Here is a 23,433-nt window from a genome sequence, read left to right on the forward strand (position 1 = left end):
CAAATGCAGAATAGAGAGTATTAAAAACCCATTAAGCAAAAAAGGGGAGGGGGTGGGGTAGCTGAGGTGTATCCCAGTGCAAGAGCATATATCTTGCATGGATTACATTAGATCCTGGGTTCTATACCTAGCCCTAAATTATGTAAGTGCAAAACATGTCATCAATGCTATTGTGCAAGACATTTGGAAAGAACAAGCAAATATTCCCAGGAAAGCGCTCCATCCCACCCCACAGCCTGGAGGGGCTGAATGACTAAGAGCTTTCTTCAGTGAACTACAAAAAATTTACCCCAGAGAACAACAGGCACAATGGGAGGGTGTGGAAAAGTCCACTGGACTTGAGGAGTGAAGATAGTAGCCCAGAAGAATGCCAGCACCACCAGCTCTGTGATTTCTGATAAAGGTTTTCGGCATACCATGATGTAGATATTTAATGAGCTCAAAAAAATAATGATATGGGTACAAGGAAGTATAAGAGTTAATTTCTAATGAGAAAACTACAATCAGAAGTGATGAAACTGAAGAGTATGGTAGGTGAAATAAAAACTCAGTGGAAGGCTGGGGGGATAGAATAAAAATGAAACAAATGCATCACCAACAATACTTTACCCAGCTAGATTATCAGATTTGAAGGAATGATATAAAATTTCATGGACAAGCAACAGCACAAATTAATAAATTGGAAAAACAATTTTAAAAAAAGCAAGAGCTCTTTTTAAAAAAAATAAGCAAGACTGACAAACCATTAGCAGGACAAAGAAATAAAGAAGAAAGATAGAGAAAAAGAGAGAGTAACCTAATCAGAAATGAAAGGGAAGATATCAAAATAGATGTCACAGAAATAAAAAAAAACACAGGGAATTGCTTTGAAAATATTTATGCCATGCAACTGGAGAATCTAGAAGAAATAGATAAGTTTTTGGACTCCTGTTACCTCCCAAGATTGAAAGAAAAGGAAAAATAGTGTTAGTACAGTTCAATTACTATCATGGAATTCAAAACAGTAATCAAAAGTCTCCAAAAAACAAAAGCTCAGGTCCAGACAGGTTTACTACTGAGTTATTCCAAATGTTTAAAGAAGATCTATTCCCAATTCTTTTCAGGCTTTTTCAGAAAGTTGAAAAAACAGAAATCCTTCCAAACAGCTCCTTGAGGCAAACATTACCCTGACATCAAAAACAGAGACATCACTAAAAAAACTAAATGATAGATCTATATTCCTGATGAAGATAAAAGCAAAGATCCTCAGCAAAATATTAGGAAGCCAAATTCAATAATACATCAAAAAGATCATACACCATGCCCAAATTAGGTTCACCCCAGGGTTGCAAAAATGGCTTAATATTTGCAAGTCAGTTAAAGTAGTAGGCCTTATCAACATAAAGAAAAATAAAAATCATATGATCATATCAATAGGCACATAGAAAATATTTTATAAGATTAAAAACCCATTTGTTATAAAAATACTCAATGAAATGAGGGTTGAAGAAATTTTTCTCAACATAGTTAAAGTAATTAACCACAAACCCACAGCAAGCATTATATTCACTGGTGTAAAGCTGTCTTTACTCTACGATCAGGCACAAAACAAGGCTGCTCACTTTCATCAATAGCATTCAATATAGTATTGGAAGACCTTTCCATAGTAATTAGTCAAGATATTAAGACCATCCAGATTGGAAAAATGAAACTCTCATTATTTGCAGATAATGTAATAGTATCCTGAGAAAACCCTACCAAAAAATTCCTAGAAACAATAAACTTTATAGTAAAGTGTAAGGCTACACAGTTTATGCACAGAATTCCATGACTTTTCTATATATGAGTAAAAAAAATAGAAGAGTCAGAAATTTTTAAAAATCCCATTCACAATTATGCCTCAGAAAATCAAGTGCCCAGAAATCAGCTTAACCAATGAAGTAAGCTGATAGTAGACTAAGGACCAAATATGATGGTCTCTCAGTATCTCTATTGCAACTATAATGCCCAAAAGTAGAGAGAGAGTAAGAAGGAAATTGTCTGTCATAGAGGCAAGGGCTGCGGTGGGTTGGGGGTGGTGGGAGGGATACTGGGGACATTGGTGGTGGAAAATGTGCACTGGTGGAGAGATGGGTGTAAGACTGAAACTCAATCCTGAAAGCTTTATAACTATATCTCTCGGTGATTCAATTAAAAAAAAAGAATTGAAAGAAAATTACATATTCCCACTAAAAGATACAAGAAAATGGAAACACATTCCCTGTTCATGTATTGGAAGCATTACAAGTCTCAAAATGAAAATCCTGCTTAAAACACTATAGATTCAATATAGTCCTTATTAAAATACCCGTAACAGGGGCCAGAGTGATAGCACAGCAAGTAGGGCGTTTGCCTTGCACGCGGCCGACCTGGGTTCGATCCCCGGCATCCCATATGGTCCCCCAAGTACCTCCAGGAGTAATTCCTGAGTGCAGAGCCAGGAATAACCCCTGAGCATTGCTGGGTGTGACCCAAAAAGCAAAATAAATAAATAAATAAACAAAACAAAACAAAAAAAAATACCCGTGACACTATAGAAGACATAGATCAAATATTGTTGAATTGTATATGGAATAAAAAAAAAACCTGGAATAGTTAAAGCAATCCTAGGGGAAAAGAAGATGGCAAGCTTCTCTTTCCCCCATTTTAAATTATATTATAATATAAATATGTAGCACTGTAGCACTGTCCTCCCATTGTTCATCGATTTGCTTGAGTTGATACCAGTAACATCTCCATTGTGAGACTTCTTGTTACTGTTTTTGGCATATTGAATTCGCCGCAGGGAGTTTGCCAGGCTCTGCCAGGCTAGCGAGATATTATAGGTAGCTTGCTGGGCTCGAGACAGGTGGAGGAACTGAACCCGGGTCTGCCGCATGCAAGACAAAAGCCCTACCTGCTGTGCTATCGCTCCATATAATATATATATTATATGGATATATATAATACACATATATATACTGTATATATATATGGAATACTACATAGTTTTAAGAAAAGATGAAATCATGCAATTTGCTGCTGCGAGGATGGATTTGAAGAGTACCAAGCAGAGAAAAGTTAGTCAGAGGAGAGGGACAGATACAGAACGTTCTCCCCTCATATCTGGGATATAAAGAAACAGTAAGGAGATAACTAAAGCCCAAAGGCAACAGAAACAGAATCAGTCTTTAGTAGGAAGCATATCACTGCAGGGGGAACATAGGGAGAGCAGAGAGGGAGAACACAAACAATGCTGGAGGAAAGCTGACAGCCTGGTGGAGGATGTGGTGTTGGAATGATTTATGCATGAAACTCTGCCATTAGCAGTATTGTAAATCATGGTGCCTAAGATAAAATTTAAATAAAAAGATATGGAAGCAACCCAAGTGTTCATTGATGAATGAATGTGTACGCCAAATGTGGTATAATACGATGAAGTATCAAAAACAAACAAACAAACAAAAAAACAATCGATGAAACGTCAGGATGTTATGCAAAGTGAAGCAAGCCAGTCACAAAAAGACAAATACAATATGATTCCACTTAGCTAGATGCATAGACTAGTAAAAGTCATAAGGATAGAAAGGAGAATGTTGATTGTCAAGTGCTAGAGTTCTTAATTCACTAGGTCAAAGTTTCCATGTGAGAAAGGGAGAAGTAGGTAGGTAATGAGGGCTGCACAACAACCAATTGCACTCATTTTATCTTTAGAACAGTACCTTATAGAAAGGGTTACGAAGATTACATTTTGAGCCCGGGATAACATGGTGCTTTTATGCTTGCCTTGCACAGTTTACCCAAGTTAAATCCCCAGCACCACACATGGTCCTCCAAGCACCACCAGCAGTGATCTCTACGGACAGAGTAAAAAGTAAACCCTGAGCATCACCTGGCTCCAAAACAAAGCAAAAGTTTTAAAAAGATGCTAAGATTTGTGCTATATATATTTCAATACACTTTCAGTACTCTTTATTTTTGGTGGGGGCACACTCAGCGATGCTCAGGGGTTACTCCTGGCTCTGCACTTAGAAATCACTCCTGGTGGGGCTGCAGCTATAGCACAGCGGGTAGGGTGTTTGCCTTGCATGTGGCCGACCCGGGTTTGATTCCCAGCATCCCATATGGTCCCCTGAGAACCTCCAGGAGTAATTCCTGAGTGCAGAACCAGGAGTAACCTCTGTGTAGTGCTGGGTGTGACACCCCCCCTCAAAAAAAAGTAAAAAAAACACCAACAAGAAATCATTCCGGGGGGAGGATGGGGGGTGGGAGGGATGCTAGGACCCGTGGTGGGGGAGGATGGGCACTGGTGGAGGGATGGGTACTTGATCATTGTATAACTGAAACCCAAGCACAAAAATTTATAAGTCTATAAGTGTACTTCATGGTGTTTCACTAATAAAAAAAATGATAAAAAAAAAATCATTCCTGGTGGTGTGCTCAGGGGACCATATGGGATGCCTGGGATCAAACCTGGGTTGATAACATGCAAGGCAAGCTCCTTACCCTCTGTACTATTGCTCTGGCACCCTCGATATACTTTTTAAAAATGAAACATTAAAATAAATCTTTTGAGATTTCAAGATTGATTCACAGATTCTCTCTCCCAGATAAAGAGGCATGTTTGTAAACATCCATATTCAATTTTAGAGGGCTGAGCTCCTCCACTTCCACTTCCAGAAAGTAATCTGTGGACCTCACGGGAATCCACAGGTTCCCTGATTAAGAACCACTTCTCTAGGGCTGGAGCGATAGCACAGCAGGTAGGGCATTTGCCTTGTATGCAACTGACCCAGGTTCGATTCTCAGCATCCCATATGGTCCCCTGAGCACCATCAGGAGTAATTTCTGAGTGCATGAGCCAGGAGTAACTCCTGTGCATCACCGGGTGTAACCCAAAAAGCAAGCAAGAAAGCAAGCAAGCAAGCAAGAAAGAACCAATGCTCTAATCCTGAGGATGACTAGCCAGGGAAGTCTGCCTGGCATTCTATATTATTAAGACCATTATCCCCACCAATCAAGGAATTAAACACAGATCCCTGCCTGGATTTCAGCATAAAATGGACGATTTCCTGAATCCAGGCAGCTCCTAGGAAAGGATCTTCAGGTGGAATGACACACAGCAGCTATATGGGATGGGGACATTCATTGAGAAGCATGACTGCATGGGCCCCAGACAGCCCCAGATCAGTTTCAGAGGCTTCTAAAGTACAAAGAAACAGGTTGGGGGTGTGCCACACATGGCTCTGTGTTCACATCCACTCAACTGGGGAGCAAATGACTGGGAACTGGCTTCCTGAGTCACAGCCAGCACTGGGTGTTGTCTCTGTTGTGGCTGTCCATCTGGCTGCAGACTGCCATTCCTGAGATGAATGCTGCCCATCGCAGGCCAACAGCTGAGCAGGCTCATGACTGATGGACACTTGCTTAAGCACGCCAAGAGACTCAGTCCCAAGCCTGGGTTCTGTCCCCAGCAACACATGGTCCCCTAAGTGTTGCCCGAAGCAATTGTTCTGCATAGAGCTGGAATTGCCCCTGAATCCTACCAGTGTGACAAAGAAAAACAAAACAAAAAAAATTTAATTTATATAAAAAATACATGGTAATCCCAAAATATATAAAAAAAAAAAAAGTAAGAACTATCAATGTGCTATCAGGGAAAAAAAAAGCTGGAGGGGGAGGGAGAGACAAAGAAACAATGACTTTAAAAACTACCCAAAACATTTATCTTGATCACTCTCTATAAATGTCAACGCATTAAACTTCCCTGTCAAAAGGTACAGAGTGATGGGATGGATCAAGAAACAAAACCCAGATTTCTGTTGCTTAAAAGAGATACATTTGAATATTCTTATGATAAAAATCAGGTTAGAATGCTGGAAAACAGTCATAGCAGGAGATGAAAGTCTTTTTTTTTTAAAAAAAAAAAGAACAGCAACACTTTTATTAAACAAAACAAAATTCAAATTAAAGAAAGTAATAAGAGATAAGATTAACATATATGCTAAGAATATTTAAAACTTACCAACGTAAATAAACCAAAATATTAAAAAGGACAAAATGTTCTTAAAGCAAAGACTAACAGTCCTGGTTAGACAATGACTGACAGTTACAGTATAATAGTTTGAGGCTTTAACATTCTACTCAGTAGTGGACACATCACCAGACAGAAAATTAATAAAGAAGAAACCAGTCTGAATTAGGAGTTATGGGTTCTGGACTTTATGTACAAGGACCTTCACCACCAAAAACCAAATATACTTTCTTATATTTGGTTATATTTCCTATAACCAAATATATTCAGTGCATAAAGACCATCCTCCAGGACAGTCCATGTGTTGAGAAATGAGACAAGTATCCATAAATAAATAAAAATTGAAAACATCTTCTTTGGGAAAGTGTTTGTTTATTTCCTTGACCTATCAGTGGATGGGATCACACCATTATTATTGAACATAAATTGGCATTCCTATCTATAACACTTAGGCAAGAAAAAGTTATTAAAGAGACTCAAACTGGAAGTTAAAAGTCACTATTCCTTGATGACATGAAAATATACGTTAGAAAACCCTAAAAACTGAACCTAAACCTTTAGAAATTAATAAAGGAGTGAGCAAAAAAAAATCAATCCATAAAGGTCTGCTGGATTTCTATCTGCAAACAATGAGCTAAAGAGAATTTTTAAAATACATTTATAACTGTGTCTGAAACATAAAGTAGCTATCAATTTAGTTAACAAAGAAGAAATGTGGGGCCAGAGTGATAGTTACTTGTCTTGCAGACTGCCAAACCAGGTTCCACACCCAGTACCCCATTTGGTTCCCTAAACCCCACCAGAAGTGATCCCTGAGTATAGAGTAAATCTTGAGAACCACCAGGCATGGCCCCAAACAACCCCCCAAAAGAGATGAAAGATTTATATAATAAAGTTACTAGAAGAAATAACAGAAGATGAGGAAATGGGAAAATATTACATGTTTACAGATTGAAAGAATTAGCATGGTTAAACTAATCATCTTACACAAAGCATTATACAAATTCCAAACAATTCCCATCAAAATTCCAATGGCACTCTTCAATAACATTAAACAACAATACTAAAATTTGTATGGAGCCATGAGACTTCCTGACTAGACAAAGAATTACAAGAAAAAAATAAAATGGGACGCATTGCATTTTCTGACTTTAAACTACACTATTAAGCTACTGGACTAGAGTGATAGCACAGTGGGTAGGGTGTTTGCCTTGCACACGGCTGACCCAGGTTCGATTCCTCCGTCCCTCTTGGAGAGCCCGGCAGAGCCTGGCAAGCTCCTCGTGGCGTATTCGATATGCCCAAAACAGTAACGACAAGTCTCACAATGGAGATGTTACTGGTTACCACTCGAGCAAATCAATAAACAACAGGATGACAGAGCTACAGTGACAGTGCAGTGCTATCAAGCTACAGTAATCAAAATTGCTTGTTACTGTAATAATTCAGACCAATGAAATAGAATAGAGAATCTGGAAGTAAATCCTCAGAGGCAGGGATGGACAGTTAATTTATAACAAAGGAGTTGGTAAATTGAGTGAAAGAAAGAAAGTCTGTTCAACAACTGGTTTGGGGAAAACTGGATTATCACATGCAAAAAAAAAAAAAACCAATGGGCATGACTTTATACCACATACAAAGTTATTTCAAAATGAGTCAACAACTTCAATATTGGGCTCAAATCCACAAACTACAGGAAGGTAATGTTGACAAAACCCTCCATGGTATTAACTTCAACTATGTCTTCAATTATTTGACTCCATTGGCAATGAAAACAATGGCAAAGGAAATAGGCATAATGAAACCACAAAGTTCCTGCAATATAAAAGTAACTGGGGTTAAAATTGAAGGAATCCCTGCAGAAAGCGAAAGAATATTTACACACCATGGATGTGACAAAGGGCTCAATATATAAGGTACTAATGAAACTCAAGAAGAAAATAAACAATCTCACCAAAATATGGGAAAAAATGATGAACAGAGAGTTCTTCAAAGAAGACATACAGATGACCAACAGGCAAATGAAAATGTGCTCATCATGACTGATTATCGGGGAAATGCAAATCAAAACAACAATGAACTATCACCTCATACTAGGAGAACTGCCAATATTAAATGGTTCAGAAACAATAGCGCTAGCAAGGATGCAGTAACAAAAGAAGCCCATTCACCTTAGCTGGGATTTCATCTGGTTCTATTTCTCTGAAAATCAGGATAGGGACTCCTTCACAAACTGAAAATAGAACTCCCATATGACCTAAGTGTTCTAAATCTTGGCATCTGTCCCCAAGACAGAAAAACATGAACTCAGAAAGATTTATGCACACCCATGTTCACTATAGCGTTACTTATAATAGCCAAATCAGGAAATAACACAAATGCCCAAAGACAGATAGGGATTAAAGAAATGTGGATATAAGGGCTGGAGTGATAGCACAGCGGGTAGGGCATTTGCCTTGCACGTGGTCAACCTGGGTTTGATTCCCAGGATCCCATATGGTCTCCTGGGCACCTCCAGGAATAACTCCTGAGTGTAACCTCTGTGCATTGCCAGGTGTGACCCAAAAAGCAAAAAATAAAATAAAATAAAATGAGGATATATAGATTCTACGGGACACCACTTTGTTACAAGAAAAGATAAAATCTTGCTTTACTGGGTGTCATGTTCAGCAAAGTAAGTCTCAGGGGGAAGAATAAATGCTGGATGGTTTCGTTCATCTGTGGAATACAAAGAAACAAAGCAAGGGAATGGACAGCATCGAATGATACCAAACCCTCAGCAGAGCTAAAAGTAATAGGGGTGTGAGAATGAGAGCAATGGGGTAGACTACAAAGGGTGTCACAAGAAGGATGGTGGAGGGTTTGGGACACTTTCGGGTGGTGCTATAACTTCATATGCCAAAAGCATAAATACTGCAAGCCACCTAAGTTAACCTCAATAATAATAAGATTTAATTTTTTAAAAAATAAAATGCAATTAAATTCATATATCTGTATGTATATATACAAAGAAGAAGGAAGAAGGAGACGTTTCTGGTGCCTGCTCGAGGCATTCGACGAACAACAGGATGATCGTGATCATGATATATAAATATATACACATATATATGTATATATATAACAAATTGCTCAAATTCTACTTGCTTGCTGATACACCCTGCCCCAACACACACAGTTAACTCTTCTGTTAATGCCAATCCCATGCATTTTGTTGCCTTTCTTCACAAAGATCTTTTCTTCCTCTCAGACTGAGACTAAGAGATTAGCTGTAACCTTTTTAAGAACAAATAGTACTTTTTGTGCTTTCCTGGCATTTCAGCCACACCCTCCAATATAAGTGCTGACTTTACAAATGCTGAAGGAAAGGAAAACAGGGGAATCTCACTGAACTAGAGGTGCCTTCTCAAACATCTGTGTCTCCCTAGCCTGCTTGGCGCTGACTTCGCCTGACATTCTTCTGCTTGCACGCAGGCAGCAGACAGCCTGTCTTAGAGGAGCAGTGGTTCCGATTTTAATGGCTAAAGGTCCCATCCTGGGAGCCTGTACTAGAAAGAAAAAAGGCAGAAACGCCCGGCAGAACCAACAGTGGACACTTTGTTTATTGTTTTGCCATAAGAGATGGAAGGGGAGAAGTGGACTGATGTAAGAGAAGGAGAATGCAGTTGAAGATTTGCTTTTAAGCATATAAAACCCTGCCAACACCATAGGACCAAAAAAAAGATATTTTGTCTGTCTTAACAGAGTCCAAGCTAACCATCCAAACAAAGCCACCTTTCTTCACGGATGCCCTGCCTGCAACAGTGCTGAAGTTACAATCTTTCTGTGTCGTTAACCCTTAAACAGTTAAACAGTTAAGTTCATCAGCAAGTAATGTTGCCTCCCCACTCCCCCTACTCCCCCTCCTCACTCCAGGTTTGGAAAGCACTAGCACAATGCAAGGAGAGAGAATATTTAGTGAAGGAGGAGGGGCTGCTGGATAGATAGTTTCTAATGAATGTCAAAATGCTGTAAATAGGAAAGCCAGAAAATTAGTAACATGAAACCAGGCAAATGGCCCAATGGAATGGTTGAAGGAAATTGGCCCTTTTTACTCATGCACTCACACACACACACACACACACACACACACACACACACACACAGAGTGAAGGAGTGGTTTCAATATTGTACAGGCAAATAGAAGTGAGAATAATTTTAAGCACAGTTAGAAGTGTCTTTCCAAAATAAAACAAAAAAATTGCAGGCAAAACAAAAGCATTTGTGTTTCCGAGGGGACTAACCCTTACTTTTGTGTCTCCAACAAGAGTCTTAAAGAAATGAGTTTAAAGTGAGGAAGGGAAACTTTGCCACCCGAATCTCTCCAACCACTTTCCTACTGAAGGAACTAGTCAATGAAGGGACTTGCTATTCCCACTCCTAACCATTATGTTGCTTTAATTTGGGGGAACCTAGTAGCTTCTCTTTTGAAATGTTTGCCTTCAGAATATCAAGGCTCAGTGATCCATGTGGTCACTTTTGCTCAGCTTGCTGAAATGAAAGACATCCAAGAATTTGTGTGAGCCCTCAGTGAGACAGACACCATTTAGAACATGAGCCTGCCTCCTGCTGATAAGCACACAATGAATGCCTCAATGCACATTGACCAGCTGAGAAAGGAAAGCTTCCAACTCCCTTTGTGCTATTATCAAGGGGCATCACCCATGCACTTTAGGAGAGCAGGCTAGCCCATAAAATACATCCTTTCTTTTCATCTAGAGATGCGCCTGCTCTCAGGATGCTCAAATAAAACCTTCCAGGGCTGCCCACGGTATTTGCTCTCACCATTGACTTATCCAACTGCTCCATTCAACTGGAATTATAGTTAAAATCTGATTCTAAAGTACTTTTGCAATTCTACCGCACTCAGCCACCACAGGACACAGGTGGTTCTGTCTGCTGCAGGATTTTTGCCGTTTGGTCCTGATGCAAATGTTGACCTTCAAGTGCACAGTAATGAAATTAAAGCTCATCCCATCCCCACTATCTCTCCTCCCCTGCCAACTTCTCCTGGTACTGATTTTCTCTATTCCACACAAACATTTCCTCTAATGGTCTCATATTTTTCAGGGAGATTGCCCACATTCACAAGTTGATAACAACGATTACACCTTCAAGTGTTTAGGATTTACAATTTCAAGTATTTAAATTTGTTGAAAATGATCAGGAGAAATGGGGTACAATTTCATATAAAACACACTGGAAATTTATAAATCCAAAAGACAGTCCTTTAGAGCAAACTGCACTTTTCAAAACAACTTTGATTTTAATAAAAAAAAAAACTTATGCAGCTATTTCTTTTGGTGCTAAAAAGTAAACTTTTTATCAGTGTGTGTGGTCACCGAGGAATCAAAGCTCTCACATAGAGAGCTTATTTATTTTTACTTATTTATTGTGGTGTTTGGGTCTCACCCACCGGAGTTTGGGGGTTATTCTTAGTTCAGTACTCAGAGGACCTGTGGTAACAATCAAACCCTGCGCTCCTATATTCAAAACTATACTACAACCCTTTGAGTCATCCCTCCAGCCAAAGCTCATTTTTTGAAAAATCAAAATAAATCCAACATAATCATCCCTTTTATTCACCATGTATCATTTCAAGTGATGATTCTCTCTTTAAAAATATTAGGCTTGGGAAACTCATCTGGTCAGAACAAACACAGACTCAACGTTAAAGGATGGAAAACAATCCTGAGAGCAAACAACTCCCTCAAAAAAGCTGGGGTGGCCATACTAGTATTTGACAACATAGATTTCAGGTTGAAAAAGATTAGAAGGGACAGTAGCGAAGGTCATTTTCTATTTATCAAAGGGTTTGTACAAGAGGGCTGGAGCGATAGCACAGCGGGTAGGGCGTTCGCCTTACAAGCGGCCAACATGGCCGACCCGAGTTCGATTCCTCCGCCCCTCTCGGAGAGCCCGGCAAGCTACCGAGAGTATTTGATATGCCAGACACAGTAACAACAAAGTCTCCAATGGAGACGTTACTGGGCCCGCTCGAGCAAATAGACGATCAACGGGAGGGCCTTTACCTTTACCTTTACCTTGTACAAGAGGAAGAAACCACACTATTAAATGTACATTCACCTAATGAGGGACCAGCTAAATACTTAAAAACAACTGATAACAGATTTTAAGGAGGACATTGTAATACAATAGTAGTCAGAGATTTCAACATTGCCTTATCACCTCTGGATAGATCAACAAGAACAAAACTCAGCAAGAAAACACTGGCTTGAAGAAAGAAATAGAAGAGAGAGTGCTAACAGACCTATACAGGGCTTTATACCCCCAAAAGAAAGAATATGCAATCTTTTCCAGCGTACATAGAACATTCTCTAAAATAGACCACGTGCTGGGTCACAAAACATAACTCAATAGAATCAGGAAGATAGAAATTATATCAACTATCTTTTCAGACTCTCCACACTCCTTCCCGGAGTCCCTTGGAGGGGAGCGGGTTGAGCTTTCCTCCCCGCCCCGGCCAGGGCTACGGCAGCCGGAGACCTCCAGGACCAGCCACCACCATGCTGAGACCACTCTCCGCACACCTGAAGGTACTGGCAGAGGGACAAAGCCACGCGGGTTCCGGGGCCGAGACCTCCAAGCCTACTCGAATTGGAGTCGAGCATCTTCCACCCAGATCCTCCAAATTCCAGTAGGCGGGGGTCACACCCACCACCTGGCCCCCTGGCGCCGTGTAATCCCATCAGCAGCCAAGACTCAGAGACTATAAAATGCAGATCCCGGAACCGCGCGGCCGCATTCGCGGCCGCGCGACATCTTATTATCTCATTCCTACTTTGGACAAACTTGCAGGCTGTCGAATGTAGCCTGCCCACAGGGCAGAGTCTGGCAAACTCCCCGTGGCCTACCAAATATGCCAAATACCAGTAACAATGATGGGTCTCATTCTCCTAAAAAGCCCTGAATATAATCTCAGGGCTAGGATGAAAGAGACGTTACTGGGGCCTGCTCGAGGCAATCGACGATTAACAGGATGATGAAATGAAAAAAATGTTGAACATTGAGTGCGTCAGGAAGGAAGTCAAGGAAGAAATCAAAAGATACCTGGAAACAAGTGAGAATGAAGACATGAGCTACCAGAACCTATGGGATGCAGCTAAAGCCGTGTTAAGAGGAAAATTTATAGCCTTGCAAGCTTTCCTCAGGAAGAAAGAAAGAACCTACATAGATAACTTGACTTCACAGCTCAAGATCTTAGAAAAAGACCAAAAAAAAAAAACCAAATCTGGCCAAAGGAAAGAAATAGTAAAACTTAGAGCAGAAATTAATGACAAAGAAACCCAAAAAACAATTCGAAAGCTCAATGAAACCAAGAGCTGGTTCTTTGGGAAAATAAACAAGATTGATAAACCACTAGCAAGACTCACAAAGAAAGAGAAAGAGAAAATCCTAATAAACCAAATCAGAAATGAAGAAGGGAACATCACAACAGAAACCAAAGAAATTCAAAAGATCATGAGAGACTACTTTGAGAGTCTGTATGCCACAAAACAAGAGAACCTAGAAGAAATGGATAAATTCCTGGATTCCTACAATCTACCAAGACTGAGCCAAAAAGACTTGCAATACCTGAATAGACCCATTCATATCAAGGAAACAGAAACCGTAATTGAAAGTCTTCCCCAAAACAAAAGCCCAGGACCAGATGGATTCACTAGCGAATTCTTCCAAACATTTAAAGAAGACCTGTTGCCAGTTCTCCTCAAGCTTTTCCAGGAAACTGAAAAAACAAGAACTCTCCCAAACAGTTTCAATGAGGCACATATCTCCCTAATACCAAAAGCAAACAAGAACACCACTAACAAAGAAAACTTCAGGCCAATAATCTCTAATGAACATGGATGCGAAGATCCTCTACAAAATATTAGCAAATAGAATCCAACAATTCACCAAAAAGATCATACACCACGACCAAGTGGGATTCATTCCGGGAATGCAAGGATGGTTTAACATTCGGAAATCAATCAACATAATCCAATATATCAACAAAAATTAATATAAAAACCATATGATCATATTAATAGAAGCAGAGAAAGCATTTGACAAGATCCAACACCCATTTATGATGAAAACTCTCACCAAAATGGGCTTAGAAGTAACTTTCCTCGAGATAGTCAAAGCCATCTGCAACAAACCTATGGTAAGCATTATCATCAATGGGGAAAAACTAAAGGCCTTCTCTCTAAGATCAGGGACAAGACAAGAATTCTCACTCTCACCACTTCTGTTCAATATAGTACTGGAAGTACTTGCAATAGCATTAGGCAAGACAAAGATATAAAGGGCATCAAGATAGGAAAGGAAGAAATGGAGCTCTCTCTATTCACAGATGATATGATACTATATCTAGAGAACCCAAAAGCCTCTACCAAGAAACTCCTAGAAATCAATAGACTTCTACAGTAAAGTCGCAGGCTATAAAATCAATACCCCAAAATCCATGGCCTTCCTATACACAAATAATGAGACAGAAGAAAGAAACAGGAAAAACAATCGTGCCCCAGAAAATCAAGTACCTCGGAATCAACCTAACTAAGGAGGTAGAGGACCTCTACAAAGAAAACTACAAAATGCTACTCCATGAAATAAAAGAGGATATGAGGAAATGGAAACATATCCCCTGCTCATGGATAGGAAGAATTAACATTGTCAAAATGGCAATACTCCCCAAGGCACCATGCAGATTCAATGTGATATCTATAAGGATACCTATGAAATTCTTCAAGGAAATGGATCAAGTACTTCCAAAATTCATTTGGAACAACAAACGCTCACGAATAGCTAAAGCAATTCTTGGGGAAAAGATAATGGGAGACATCACCCTCTCCAACCTCAAACTCTACTAAAAAGTGCTAACAATTAAAACAGTATGGTACTGGAACAAAGGCAGAGCCACAGACGAATGGAACAGGGTAGAATAAACGTACACAGCGGGTAGGGCATCTGCCTTGCACGCAGCCAACATGGCCGACCCGAGTTCGATTCCTCCGCCCCTCTCGGAGAGCCCGGCAAGCTACCGAGAGTATTCAATATGCCAGACACAGTAACAACAAAGTCTCCAATGGAGACGTTACTGGGCCCGCTCGAGCAAACGTACACACAACCCCAAATATATGAACATCTAGTCTTTGATAAGGGAGCAAGAAATGTGAAGTGGAGCAAGGAAAGCCTCTTTAACAAATGGCACTGGCATAACTGGACAGCCACTAAAAAAAATGGGTTTAGACCTCGACTTAATACCATGCACAAAAGTCAGATTGAAATGGATTAAAGACCTCAACATCAGACCAGAATCCATAAGGTACATTGAAGACAAGGTCAGCAAGACCCTCCACGATATTGAGGCTAACAGCTTCTTCAAAAATGACATGCCACTGACCAACCAAGTGGAGACAGAGATAAATAAATGGGACTATCTTAAACTAAGAAGCTTCTGCACCTCAAAAGAAACAGTGACCAAAATACAAAGACAGTCTACAGAATGGGAAAGGATATTCACCCAATACCCATCTGATAAGGGGTTATTATCAAGGATATACAAGTTCAATACCCCAAAATCTTGTGTTTGAACTCCACAAGAAGAAAACATCCAACCCCACCAAAAAATGGGGCAATGTCAGCAAGTGAAAACAGAGATAGATAAATGGGACTATCTTAAACTAAGAAGCTTCTGCACCTCCAAAGAAACAGTGACCAAAATACAAAGACAGTCTACAGAATGGGAAAGGATATTCACCGAATACACATCTGACAAGGGGTTGATATCCAGGATATACAAAATACTGGTTAAACTCCACAAGAAGAAAACATCCAACCCCATCCAAAAATGGGGCAATGAAATGAACAGAAACTTTCTCAAAGAAGAAATCCGAATGGCAAAAAAGCACATGAGAAAATGCTCTACATCATTAATCATCAGGGAGATGCAGATCAAAACCACAATGAGATACCATCTCACACCTCAGAGACTGGCCCACATTCAAAAGAGCAAAAGCAACCGATGCTGGCGTGGATGTGGCGAGAAAGGGACACTCCTTCACTGTTGGTGGGAATGTCCACTGGTTCAGCCCTTCTGGAAAACAGTATGGACGATTCTCAAAAAATTAGAAATTGAGCTCCCATTTGACCCAGCAATACCACTCCTGGGAATATATCCCAGAGAGGCAAAAATGTATAGTCGAAGTGACATCTGCACTTGTTTGTTCATTGCAGCACTCTTTACAATAGCCAGAAACTGGAAGAAACCTGAATGCCCAAGAACAGATGACTGGTTAAAGAAACTTTGGTACATCTACACAATGGAGTACTATGTAGCTGTTAGAAAAGATGAAGTCATGAAATTTACATACAAGTGGTACAATATGGAAAGTATCATGCTAAGCGAAATGAGTCAGAAAGAGAGGGATAGACATAGAAAGATTGCATTCATCTGGGGGATATAAAGTAACAAAATATGAGATTAATACCCAAGAATAGCTGAGATCAGCACCAGGAGGATTACTCCATAACTTAGAGGCCAGCCGGGTATCCTAGAGGAAAGGGCAGTTCAGATAGAGAAGGGAGCACCAAATAAAGGGTGTTTGGAGGATCCTCCCAGGAGGGGAGATGCATGTCGAAAGTAGACTATGGACTGAACATGTTTGCCACTCAATGCCTCTTTTGCAGACCACAACACCCAAAAGGAGAGAGAGAACACAGGGGATTGCCCTGCCACAGAGGCAGGGGGGGATGGGGGGATGGGGGTGGGGGGATATTATCCATGGTGGTGGAAAATGGGCACTGGTGGAGGGATGGGTATCTGATCATTGTATAATCGAAACCCAAGCACAAAAAATTGTAAATCTACAACTGTACCTTATGGTGTTTCACTTAAAAAAAAATGGGGCAATGAAATGAACAGAAACTTTCTCAAAGAAGAAATTCGAATAGCAAAATAGCACATGAGAAAGTGCTCTACATCACTAATCATCAGGGAGATGCAGATTAAAACAACAATGAGATATTATCTCACACGACAGAGATTGGCCCACATCCAAAAGAACAAAAGCAACTGGTGCCGGCGCAGATGTGGTGAGAAAGGGACCCTCCTTCACTGCTGGTGGGAATGCCGACTGGTATAGCCCTTTTGGAAAACAGTATGGAGGATTCTCAAAAAATTAGAAATTGAGCTCCCATTTGACCCAGCAATACCACTCCTGGGAATATTTCCCGGAGAGGCAAAAAAGTACAGTCAAAATGACACCTGAACTTTTATGTTCATTGTTGCATTATTCACAATAGCCAAAATCTGGAAAAAACTCGAGTGCCCAAGAACAGATGACTGGTTAAAGAAACTTTGACACATCTACTCAATGAAATACTATGCAGCAGTTAGAAAGGATGAAGTCATGAAATTTGCAAACAAGTGGTTCTACATGGAAAATATCATGCTAAGTGAAATGAGTCAGAAAGAGGGACAGACATAGAAAGACTGCCCTCATCTGGGGAATATAAAGTAACAGAATGGGAGACCCAAGAGTAGTAGAGATAAGTACTAGAAGGTTTGCTCCACAGCTTGGAAGCTGGCAGCACATCTGGGGGAAAACTCAGCTCAGATAGAGAAGGGAACACCAAGTAAAGGGTGTTTGGAGGACTCGCTTGGGATGCGAGACACACGCTGAAAGTAGGCTAGAGACCAAACATGATGGTCACTCAATACCTCTATTGCAAACCACAGCACTGTAAAGGAAATAGAGAGCAAAAGGGAATGCCCTGCCATAGAGGTGGGGTGGGGGGGAGCGGGGGGCTACTGGGTTCATTGGTGGTGGAGAATGGGCACTGGTGGAGGGATGGATACTTGATCATTGTATAACTGAAACCCAAACACAAAAATATGTAAGTCTACAACTGTACTTCATGGTGTCTCACTAATATAAAAAATACATTAGGCTTGGGGCTGGAGTGATAGCACAGCGGATAGGGCATTTTCCTTGCACTCGGCCAACTCAGGTTCGATTCCCAGCATCCCGTATGATCCCCTGAGCACCGCCAGGAGTAATTTCTGAGTGAAGAGCCAAGAGTAACCCTGTGCATTGCCAGGTGTGATCCAAAAAGCAATATATATTTAGGCTTATGTTCATAGAAGGGATATTGATATTCCTTAAAAACTACTGGCCACTCAATGATATCCCATTTGGATTTACCCTCACCTTGATTGCTCAGTCTGCTGGGAGAGATACTTGTTTGGCATCATCTCCTTTCCCCTTTAAGCCTTCATTCCTGCAATGTTCCTAGAGGAAGGGCTCCTTAAACCCTGAATTTTTTTACTCAAATCCCACCCCACAATCTGTCTTCAGTCTCCCAATCACCATCCCAGTGGTGATAACGAATAATCTGCATTCTCATACCCATCTGGTCACCTTGATGCCGAGAGGCCTTATCCATCTGTCCTGCAAAGAGCATTCATGTTATACACATGAGTTCTGAACCTTCTCTACACATTGAAAAAGGGGCCGGTGGGGGTGGGGGAGTCGGGCATGGGAGAGCTTTAATAAATTTAAAATCTAGGGCTCATAAACATTCTCATTTAATTGGCAGAGTGTGAGGATTGGAAACTGGGAATGGTGCAAATTCTCTCAAGGGTTTGTAACATACCTAAGGTTGAAGAAGTCTCTCTAGCAGCCCTTGGCACACCTTTCCTATGGCTCAGGCACCAAACATCTTAGGCTTGGGAGCCCACAGACCCCGTCACAACCCTTTTAACTCTGAAGGTTAGCTGGAAAAGTGGCCACAGACAACATGTGGGAAACAATTAGGACAACACATAAACTAGTGGACATGGTAATACGCCACAGACATGGACATGAAATATGAGTTCCATTGAATTTTTACATGCTAAGAAATATTTTTATTTGGATTTCCCTTCTGCCATTTAAAAATGTTAAGACCGTTTTGGGTTTGGCAAGCTGGCAAAATCAAAATCACATAGCTGGCTGTGTTTAGCCTGAGAGCCATGGTTCGCTAACACCTTGTCTGAAGTAAAGCAGAAATAAGTGTGGCAACATTTGGATCAGGCTGTTGGAATCTTGGATAAGTATGGCAACATCTGGATCAGGGTGCTGGAATCTTGGAGTGCTCCATCCAGTAGCACTTTCTAAAGAAAACCCAAAAGGACCACGAGCAGGAGATACTAAATTGCACCCATATATGACAATCTAACATGGACTGGTCTAAGGAGGTAGCACAAAAAGCTGAGCACATGCTTTGCATGCAGGAGGCCCCTGTTTGATCCCTGGAACCACATGATGCTCTGAGCACTGCCAGAAGTCACCCCAGAGCAGACCAGAGCAATAGTACAATGGGTAGGGAACTTGCATGTAGCCAACCTGGGTTCAATCCCCAGCATCCTATAGGGTCCCCAATCACTGCCACGAGTGATCCCTGAGCAGAGAGCCATGAGTCTGTCCTGAGCACCACAGGACGACATTGTCCCAGAAACAAACAAAAATGTGACCCCTGAGTCCTGAGCCAGAGTGATCCCTAAGCACTACTGGGTGTGGCCCAAAAACAGACAAATAAAATGTATGGATCTCCTTCAAATGCAAAGGTCTTAACAGGACTCATGCACATTAAGGTTTGAATTAATTTGTTTCTCTTTAAATACTCTCCAACCTCAATTCATTGAAACTGAGATATGGCAAATAGCTAACAATTTATACTTAGGTTGGGGAATACGTGTCTCTGCCTGTTGGACAAAGTTTGTGTGAGTATGAGTATATGTGTATGTGAGTTCAGGGCACAATATCTACACATCTAAAAGTTTTTATAGATTCTTGTGGGTAAGTGAACAGACCATGATTTTAGCTGCAATGTATTTTTAGAAACTACTTTATAAAATGAATCATGTTTTCCATGCAGAGATACCATAATTGGGAGTTTCATTCCTTGACCAGGGACTCTTTCAACAAATAAAATATAGACACTGTAAACAGTCTGTCATGGCACAGAACTAATGACCATTTTATAAACATCTATAAATATCTAAAGTACTACAAGATGCCTTAAGTCCTATAAACGGGGCATAAACATATACAAAACCTATACACATAACCTCAAAGTTCCTTGTAACGTCCAGTCCTCTAATAAAACTATAGCCCAATTGGAATATGTTCTGAGAGTAATACACCATCTACAATAATATTAAATATTTGACTAACAATTTTGAAAATTTTTGTGGACATTTGAAGTAATGACTTTAATAGTCCAAATCTTTCTACTTTAGATGTTCAAAAAAATAAATTAGCCTAATATCTTCTTTTCTTTTCAAGGTATTGCCTCCTTTTGATAAGTCTTTTTCTCCTACTTTTTCCTTCCCATCTTGTGCTCTCCACCATTATTATTCCAATTTATGATTACTATAGAACTATTGTGCTGCTACAGTGCAAAAGTCCAAAAACAATGAGTCCAGGATTAAACTCCAATCACTGTCATAACTGGAAATTTGATATTTAGGAAGAGTGAACCAGAGGAGCCAAATCTTTATGCTCTTGCCCTGACCCTTTGTTCTTCTGTGGATCTGATTGTTCATAGATTTTCATGTTCCATAAACTGATCCACATCCTTTCAAAAAGTCCTATTGTACTTAACTAAGAAAGTTGGAGCTGTAGTGGAGCACAGTGGGTAGGGCATTTCCCTTGCACACTGCCAACCCGGGTTCAAATCCTCCGCCCCGCTCAGAGAGCTCAGCAAGCTACTGAGAGTATCTCGCCCACACGGCAAAGCCTGGCAAGCTCCCTGTGATGTATTTGATATGCCAAAAACAGTAAAAACAAGTCTCACAATTTGTTGGTGCCTGCTAGAGCAAATCAGTGAACAATGGGAGGACAGTGCTACAGTGCTACAGTGATAATACAGTCAGAAGGGCATTTGCCTCATATGCAACCAACCCCATTTCAATCCCTGGTATCCCATATGGTCCTCCAAGCACCGCCAGGAATAATTCCTGAGTGCAGAGCCAGGAGCAGCCCCTGAGTATTGCTGTGACCCAAAAAGCCAAAAGAAAAAGAAATTTGCACAGTGGGTGACAAAAATATGTCAAGATGATTACTAATAAGCACCATGTAATCCCATTTTAGATTTTAAGTATTCGACTAGGAAAATTTTGCCCCAGAGTTCTAACTCTAATGACTTGTTCTATCCAATGACTTGTCTGGTTTTTCTTTTGCTGTACACTACTTCCAATTCCCACACAAATCCAGATTACATTTTGTAATTAGGAGAAAAATAGTGGGATATTTTAAGAGGTAGCTGCTCCACCAAGGACTGACTTCAAGGATAATGGCCATCATCATCATCAGAGCCATGTTGTCTCTTACTCAGACACTTTTTTTTTCTGAGACACTCAGAACAACCTTTATTCCCTTCGATGCCTTCCACCATCTCTTTCTAGTCACAGCTACAACTTTCTTTTTTTCTTTTTTTTCTTCTCTTTTTTTTTCTTTTTTGGGTCACACCCAATGATAGTCAAGGGTTCCTCCAGGCTCTGCATTCAGGAGTTAGTCCTGGTGGCACTCGGGGCACCATATGGGATGCCAGAGATCAAACCCAGGTTGGCTGCATGCAAGTCAAATGCCCAATCTGCTGTACTATTACTCTGACCCCAACAGCTACAACTTTCTGGGCTCCAAACTGAAGTCATTTCAGTAGGAAATATTAAGTGATACAAGGAGACCATTTGGAGTGAGTGAGTCTGGATTTAAACTCTGGCAGAGGAGCTGTGTGATCTCAGAAGGACACTCCTCTTCTCTGAGCCTCAGTTTCCTCAGACGTCCAGTGGGAAATTATAGTGCTCTGGATGACAATGGCCCATAAGAGAATATGGATGCAAGAGCTCTAGGCTGTGAACAACCAATGTTAGATGTGAAATGCTCTGACTCCTTTCTCACCCTGCTAATGTCCTCTTGGCCAGCCTGGCTTTGAGTTCAGCTTCTTTGTTAAGAAATCAGACAAGGCCACTATGCATTCCCTAGCAAGTCTTTTTAGCTGTAGGACCTTCAAAAAACCCAATCCCTGAAGCCATAGTTATCTTGCTTGTCCAAACTCTATGTTTTCCTATTACATAAAACTCGCTTATACCACACTGAGTCTTCCTAAAATGAAGCTTAAACTTCTGAAAATTTGAACTGAGACCTATGCAAAAAAAAAAACTTCACCATTTTAGAGTTTGGGGTGGTAGTGAGTGAGTTCACAATGGTGTGCGACCACAAATTCAAATCCTTGGAGTCTCAAATGTTCCGGGCATGATGTGAACATCTCTACTGTTTGTGGCTCTACTCTCTGTGGTCCCCAGCACCACAAGCAATTTCTGATCACCCTGCAGCCCGATGTGTGTGAGCACCACAAAAGGAGGGGCAACTACCTTCAGGCACTGCAACTGAAAATACGTAGGCATTCTACATTGAGAAGTGCCACAGGTGGGTGTACCACAACCACAGCCCATGGGCCTCAACCAAGAGTATGAGCTGCGGTGAGCATGTGGGCAAGTGCCGAAGTTAAAGAAGCACAAACCTCAGCAAGCTTTGCAACCAAGAGAGCAAGCACCACAACCTGAAGTGCAGCCGCTAGTGAACATCACTGCTGACACTGTGAGTACCACAGCCCGGTCTGCATTTGGGCCTAGTCAACCCAACAACCCACACAAACCCAAGGGAGGAGGGAGGAGTGGAATAAAAATAAACAAAACTCAAATCAAACACAACTCAAAAACACAGTATCTGTCCTTTTGTGACTGGCTTTATTTACCATCATGTCTTTTTTTTGGGTGGGGGGGAGGTCACACGCGGCAATGCCCAGGGTTTACTCCTAGTTCTGCACTCAGGAATTACTCCTGGCAGTGCTTGGGGGACCATATGGGATGCTGAAAATTGAAACTGGGTCAGCCGCATGCAAGGCCCTACCCGCTGTGCTCTAGCTCCAGCCCCACCATCATGTCTTGAAAGTACGCTGTGGTTTGAATACTACCAGGTAGGATATTTGGGAGGAAATTAAGCTACGAGGATGGAGCATTCTTACATGCTGTCAGAGCTCTGATACAAGAGTTCCACAGGGCTATCTGACTCCTTCTGGAACGTTAGGATATGAGAAGGCATCAGTTACCCAGAAGACCTTCACCAGCCTTCACCAGCCAGGCAGCACCTTGCTTTTAGCCAAGCAGCTCCAGAACCGAAAAATGCCTGCTGTTTTGAAGTTCCTGAGTTCACCTGTTTATTATGATAGCTTGAACAGAATGAGCAGAATGATAGGGTTCAGCCATGCTGAAGGTGTGTCAAAGTTTCCTTTCTTCTGTTTCAATTCATTGAGGT

At 40.9% G+C, this 23,433-nt stretch overlaps 1 protein-coding gene across 1 annotated transcript in view; it reads right to left on the reverse strand.

The window, feature by feature from the left end:
* SHC4 (SHC adaptor protein 4) overlaps positions 1–23,433 on the reverse strand; it is a 138,964-nt gene that overhangs the window by 62,528 nt on the left and 53,003 nt on the right. The window lies entirely within an intron of this gene.

The sequence above is a fragment of the Sorex fumeus genome, unplaced genomic scaffold, assembly GCF_029834395.1.
Source record: "Sorex fumeus unplaced genomic scaffold, SorFum_2.1 ptg000111l, whole genome shotgun sequence".
NCBI lineage: Eukaryota > Metazoa > Chordata > Mammalia > Eulipotyphla > Soricidae > Sorex > Sorex fumeus.